Here is a 7500-nt window from a genome sequence, read left to right as displayed (position 1 = left end):
AATGAATATTAACTGAAGTGTTTCATGTTCCTGAATTCATATTTGAGTTATGAAGCTCTCTGCTCGCTGGTATAAATAAACACTTTATATTGATATAATGTAATATAATATAATATAATATAAAATAATATAATATAATATAATATAATATAATATAATATAATATAATATAATATAATATAATGAAACTGTTAAAACCAATAAGCTCCTGTGTGCATGTATACTGGTATATCGGGCTGAAAAGACAAAACGTTCCTTTGAAGGTTTCTGTGGTCTAAATGTTTGTGAAGCTATAAACTCTGTTCTGAAACATTATTAAAGCTGCATTAATAGATTCTGAACTACGTGTTTTCAGCTGAACAATAAACTCAATATCTGACATATTATCAGCTGATAGATTAGCTAATATAGCTAACATGTTAGCTAATATAGCTAACATGTTAGCAAACATCCACAGAGCAACATTTCCAGTAAATATCCAGGTTCAGTGTTACTAACATTAACCCCTCACGTAGATAATCTATAATTATAATCTGTTTAATTCCATCTGATGCACTTTGAGCCGCTACAGCAGGCTAATGCTAATGCTAATGCTAATGCTAATGCTAATTCCAGGATGTCAAAGAGCCGTTTCATCAACAGAGTTACAGAACATACAAACAGACATAAAATAAATTTAACCAGCAGCTTTATTTCTGCATCGTTTTGTTTCTGCTGCTGTTCAAACTCAGAGAGTTCAGCTCTAAACTCTAAACTCTCTGAGACGAGATGATGCTCTGCTCACATGAAACATGAATGAACAAAAGAATGAAGATTTATGACTCAATAATGAACCTTCATAACTCTTATTAATCCAGATAAAACTACATCATGTCTTTACTGTTAGAAACTTAAAATACTCAAAGACGTTTATTCTACGTGGAGAAAACGTTTCTTCAGGACGTCTGATCTCAAACAATCAAAGAGAAACATTTCTGTATGAAAAAAGTGCTCATCTGTTTTTCAGAGAGAAACTTTGAGACGTATTTGAAGTGTTTTTAGAGTCGGGTTGTTGGGCCGTGGCTACAAGTTTGGCTATCAGCAATAATTAATGATTATCAAAGATAATTGTTAATTATTAATATCAATAAAATTATTCATCAGAATTAATAATAACGGGGCACCACCCTGGACTCAGGGAAAAAGATAGCCAATTCAGTCTCAAAGTGTACTAATCTATGAATTTGGGACTTTGATTAATAATTAATTTAATAACTATAAACAAAATCACCATATCAATAGCTAGTAAAGGTTGAAGGATTTGGAGTTCTTTACAGAGCAGAGGTTGGCAAAACTCATTCTTGTGCAACATTAAAACAGACAACAGGTATATCCAAAAGCATTTATTTAACAAAAGGGTAAAAGCAACACACAATACTAATCTAGCTAAGTGTACCTATATACAAGTGTGAGTGTGTGTGTGTGTGTGTGTCTGTGTGTGTGTGTGTGTGTGTGTGTGTGTGTGTGTGTGTGTAGGGAAGACAATAGCAAGATGGCTGCAGTCACCTGGTGACTGAGCACATGGCATGCCGACAATTTGGCTGATAAAGGGAACTACAGAGATAAAAGGCCAGACCATGTGGTGTCTTGAACCACATGTGGTGCCTGAACCAAAGTTTGCCAAACTAGGTTTTAACCTCTTAACTGTGTGGTTCTCTATTCAAGGCCAATTGGTGTATGCTAAAGGTGCCAGGTTAAAACAAGGTTAGTTGCATGCAAGGCCTAGTTACTGGATGTAACATGTGTTAAGCATGCTAACGTTAACCTAGCGGTGTGGCTATGCAGTAACCTGACTATAGGCAACAAGGACATCACAACAACAGTTCAATGTATAACCTTAACCAAATCAATACACGTACAGTACATTGTTTGAGTTAAACATTCTTGCTTAGCCGTACTATGCTTCACTGTGTTGCTAGGCTATGCCCAGTTGTTACCAGTCCATGAAGGAAGAGATGCTTTGTGGTGTCCTGCTTTGTAGCCGGTGAATCCGTGGGTGAGTCAGGCTGAGAAAGCTTTGGCTCTGAAGCTGAAAGATGCAGGTGTTGCTGGGGAGACAGCACTCCAGTCGTGCAGAGGGCCCAGGTCACTCCTTGGTGTAGAGTTAGCGGCAAGCTAACTCCATTTCGCGGCTCCTGTACTTGTTAAACTGGCCAGCAGACTTGTGTGTTAGCTGCTGGCACAAGGAAACTTAGTTTCTGAGTCTTAGGCAGGCTCTCGCGTCTTCTGCCGTAAAGAAGACTGTGTGTGTCTGCTGTGAGCAGGCCACACAAGAGAGCAAGGAGCTGCTCCTGCTGCAGCTCGTGGAGAAAAAAGAGAGAGATAAGAGAGGAATCTCTAGTTTTGATAACCTGGATCCATGGGTGGAGCTTCACATTTTGGGTGTGAACCCCCAGGGCTCAGGTTTCTTGGAGTCTTGAAACATGTGGTAAACTGTGGTCCACATGTAGTCCCAACATCCCCCCTTTGGTCCTAGGATTGCACCTGATGTGTGATCCTGGGAGCACAAACATACATGTACTGTATGGTCCACAGTTGAGTTCAAGAGTTCATTTGTCAGTTCATTCAAGTTTGTAACATCTGGGCAGTGGTTAACACTATCTATCTTGGCTAAGCAAGAACAGTCAGAATTACAAAACAAAAGCATGATAGACAACAACAAAGGCATAGTCCTAAATAACATAACCTGGGTTTCTCATTACTCTTTGGGTTAGTGAGAACAGGAATGTTAGTGGTGTAACTTTGTTAAGGTGAGATGCAGAGAGAGTGGCACCTAAAATGATAAAGCCATTTCTGGAGTGTCCAAGAGTGTTTGTTGTTTCACTCATTGGATCTGATGACAATACTGACTACTCAATGTAGTACTCAGTCTGATCTTGGCAGACTTTACAATTTTGTCCTTCAGGCAAGTGTAGCTGCAGAAGGATGTCATCATATTTCCAAAAATCCCAAAGTCCTAATGGCTGTATCATTGTTTGTTTGGCACTATGTCCTAAACTTGTGGTGGGTGAGGACATGTGTATAACTACTTCTGAAAGTACCTAATCAAGTGTCCTAAGCTAGTGTTTTGCAAAGTGATCCTGTTGACAAAATACTACCAAGGAGTTGATCCAATTGTACTTGCAAAGTAGGACAGTGGTGTCTGAGCTGAATCAGAATTTAGGCTTTCCTCAACTAATAGCAGGCTGTCTGGCTATTACTGAGTTTAGAATAACTGAGGTTGCTACTGTTGCTAACGAACCCAAGTTTACCTATGTAACTGCAGGAAAGGTAAGGCACTGGTATCTGTCTTACTGTCAGTACAGGGGTGGACTGTGTTGCTGTCTAGAATTGTGAGAAGCGAACTCTAGAGCTCTTGTGCCTTAAGTTTCTAACTTGTGGCTCAGGGCTGTAACGCTCCGTGTAGCCAGAGGGAGAGAGACATTCAGAGGCACTGTCACTGTCTGATAGATGGTGACCATGTACTGAACTGTGGTCAGAGATGCTGTGGTCATCATCTGATCTGTCCATTGTCTGGTCACACTTCTGGGCCAGAATCTCTGCGTATGGCCTTCTAAAGCTTCTACTGTGTGAATGCCTATCTCGACGCAGTTGGTGGACATGGCGCTTACGCTCAGTGTCCCTATGCTGCCTTTTGTCACCCCCCTTTGGACTGTTATGAGGGTGATCTTTTGAGGCAGCAGACCTGTATGACGCTTCAGTGTTTGAGCTGGCAGGCTCAATTGTTTTCCCTCCTGCTTTGGAAGTGACAGCAGTTTCCCAAGCCACCTGTGTCATCTTTCTTATCTCACGCAGTGAGGGGTTACCTTGGTGCGTCATAAGTACAACGTGAGTGCGTACGCATGGATGAAGGTTCTGCAAGAATATGGACTTGAAGGTGGGGTTTTCTTCTAAGCCTGGTGCATTCTTGCCCTGGAAGTATGCATGCCTCAAACGTTGGTAATAATCCCTGGGATGCTCACGACGGGAATGTTTAACTTGGAGGGCTGCAACCATTGATGTGGTCTCGTCAGCAGTAAAAGAGAATTCTTCTACTAGTGCTTGACGGAGCTCTTGGTAGTCATTTCTGACTCTGGAAGGTTGTGATTGTATAAACTTGTGTACAGCTTTAGAGCTGGTTTTCCACACAAGTTTAACTTTCTCACTTTGGGTTGCATGGGGCAGGTCAACTAGATTGTATTCTAGTTCTCTAAAGTAATCTTCAATGTGGTGATTACGGCTGTCTGGGTCAAAATGATCAATGTCCTTAGCTATGAGCTCAAGCACTTTAAGGCGGGGACACTGTGAAATCATTTCTGGTGAAGACAAGACTAAACTAGCACTATCATGGACATGTGCATCACGTACTACAGTTCTCTCTGGTTGAAGGGCAGGGGCTGAACAACTGTTATCACTTTCCTGATAGTGCTGAGGAGAGGCTGAACAGTTCTGGGATGATCTAGTCCCCCCTTCGGAAGGATGAGCACGGATGAATGTGTCATGTATCGGTGGCTGAGAAAAACACTGGGCAGAATATCTTCTAGAGGATAAACTACATGTCTCTTCAGTGTCTGTTTCAGAGAGATGGGAACTCAGGTAGCTGTTAGCTCTGTCTCTCAGTGGAGGTTGAGAAGCTGACTTCATTCCCAAGAACTTAGGGTCAGTTGGGAATTGTTCCAATCTTCTGAGTGGAGAGGGAGTTAACCTTTCATTATGGGAGGAGTGTGAATCGGAATAACCGGAATCACATTGGCTGAATGACTGTAGTGGGGCAGGACATTCTGACCTAAGCCTTAACAATTCCTCCTTGTGTGAGCAGAGATTTAACTCTGCTGAGTACAGGTCTTCTAAATAGCGCATGGCTTTCTTATTGGCCGTCTGAACCTCATGGAGGAGGCAAGCATTTTGCGCTCTAAGGAAATCTACCTCCTTTTCTAGGGCTGCTCTGCTCTGACAGGCAAGGCTGGTTTGCCTGTGGAAGTTCAGAAGCAAGCATAACAATGGATCTTTGGATGAGGTCTGTGCATCATTCCTGTCCTTGAGTAGCGAGTCTATCTCTTTCCTGCACTCACTGAAATTCAACCTGCTGATGAATTCTGGGTAACCAGGTTCTAGGCTCTGTGCTAGGGAAGAAATAAACTGTTCTACACAGGGGTTCTCCATTGTTGTATCCGGCACGGAGGATTAGATTAGCAGTTGACTAGTACAACAAAACAATGTGGTTGGCTATGGTGTTGCGTGGCAGACACTTTGTAGTGTAGTTTGGGCAGTACACTAGCCTAACCAAACAATTTTGTGGCTTACACTATGGGGAGTAGCTTCCTGTGGAGGAGGGGTAGCTACGACACCGTCTAGTGGCTCTAGTGGGCACAACAGATTTCAACATGCACTAACTGAGATGCAGCGCAGTAACAGCTAGAGGATTGTTTCTTAAAGTTGACTCAGGCTGGAATGCATGGCAGTAACAGCTAGAGGATAACTTCTAAGTTTCACAGGGCTGGTAGCACACTGTGGCTCTATCTCACGGGCTCTATTTCTTACTCAGGCTGGAATGCATGGCAGTAACAGCCAGGTACAAACTCTCTATGTGTCACAGGGCCGGTGGCACACTGTGGTTTAATTAACAAGGGGAGCACTTGAATTAACAACTAATTCTGACAGCTTGACTGGATGGCATTGAATGTGTGCTATTCGAATGCTTAACCAAAATTCTTACACTTCCTACAGAGTAGGTTTAACCTGAGTGGCTAGCAGCAACAGCAATCTCTTAGTTTAACACTACGAGGGCTTAAAGTGGTAGTTATCAACAACTCAAGATTTGGGTTACCAATTGCTTTAGCGAAAATTGATTTGAAAAAATCAATTCTCCCAACACTTCACTTGTTTGTAAGTACAGCTAGATATCTTCTCCTATGGCAGACTGGTTGTGTTAAATATAAAGACTTTTGGATAGTCTAAAGGTTTTAGATTCCACAATTTTGGTACTGGCCAAAATTATGCTGAAATTAATATTGCACAATTATGAATAATTGCCAACAATACTCTGCCTCACGCGGGGCGCCATTTTGTTGGGCCGTGGCTACAAGTTTGGCTATCAGCAATAATTAATGATTATCAAAGATAATTGTTAATTATTAATATCAATAAAATTATTAATAAGAATTAATAATAACAGGGCACCACCGTGGACTCAGGGAAAAAGATAGCCAATTCAGTCTCAAAGTGTACTAATCTATGAATTTGGGACTTTGATTAATAATTAATTTAATAACTATAAATAAAATCACCATATCAATAGCTAGTCAAGGTTGAAGGATTTGGAGTTCTTTACAGAGCAGAGGTTGGCAAAACTCATTCTTGTGCAACATTAAAACAGACAACAGGTATATCCAAAAGCATTTATTTAACAAAAGGGTAAAAGCAACACACAATACTAATCTAGCTAAGTGTACCTATATACAAGTGTGTGTGTGTGTGTGTGTGTGTGTGTGTGTGTGTGTGTGTGTGTGTGTGTAGGGAAGACAATAGCAAGATGGCTGCAGTCACCTGGTGACTGAGCACATGGCATGCCGACACTTTGGCTGATAAAGGGAACTACAGGGATAAAAGGCCAGACCATGTGGTGTCTTGAACCACATGTGGTGCCTGAACCAAAGTTTGCCAAACTAGGTTTTAACCTCTTAACTGTGTGGTTCTCTATTCAAGGCCAATTGGTGTATGCTAAAGGTGCCAGGTTAAGATGAGGTTAGTTGCATGCAAGGCCTAGTTACTGGATGTAACATGTGTTAAGCATGCTAACATTAACCTAGCGGTGTGGCTATGCAGTAACTTGACTATAGGCAACAAGGACATCACAACAACAGTTCAATGTGTAACCTTAACCAAATCAATACACGTACAGTACATTGTTTGAGTTAAACATTCTTGCTTAGCCGTACTATGCTTCACTGTGTTGCTAGGCTATGCCCAGTTGTTACCAGTCCATGAAGGAAGAGATGCTTTGTGGTGTCCTGCTTTGTAGCTGGTGAATCCGTGGGTGAGTCAGGCTGAGGAGGCTTTGGTTCTGAAGCTGAAAGATGCAGGCGTTGCTGGGCAGACAGCACTCCAGTCGTACAGAGAGCCCAGGTAACTCCTTGGTGTAGAGTTAGCGGCAAGCTAACTCCATTTCGCGGCTCCTGTACTTGTTAAACTGGCCAGCAGACTTGTGTGTTAGCTGCTGGCACAAGGAAACTTAGTTTCTGAGTCTTAGGCAGGCTCTCGCGTCTTCTGCCGTAAAGAAGAAAGTGTGTGTCTGCTGTGAGCAGGCCACACAAGAGAGCAGAGAGCTGCTCCAGCAGCTGCTGGAGGTGTGAAAGAGAGCAAGGAGCTGCTCCTGCTGCAGCTCGTGGAGAAAAAAGAGAGAGATAAGAGGGGAATCTCTAGTTTTGATAACCTGGATCCATGGGTGGAGCTTCACACTTTGGGTGTGAACCCCCAGGGCTC

Source organism: Thunnus albacares, chromosome 22 (genome assembly GCF_914725855.1).
Source record: "Thunnus albacares chromosome 22, fThuAlb1.1, whole genome shotgun sequence".
NCBI lineage: Eukaryota > Metazoa > Chordata > Actinopteri > Scombriformes > Scombridae > Thunnus > Thunnus albacares.
This window is presented reverse-complemented; position numbering follows the sequence as displayed.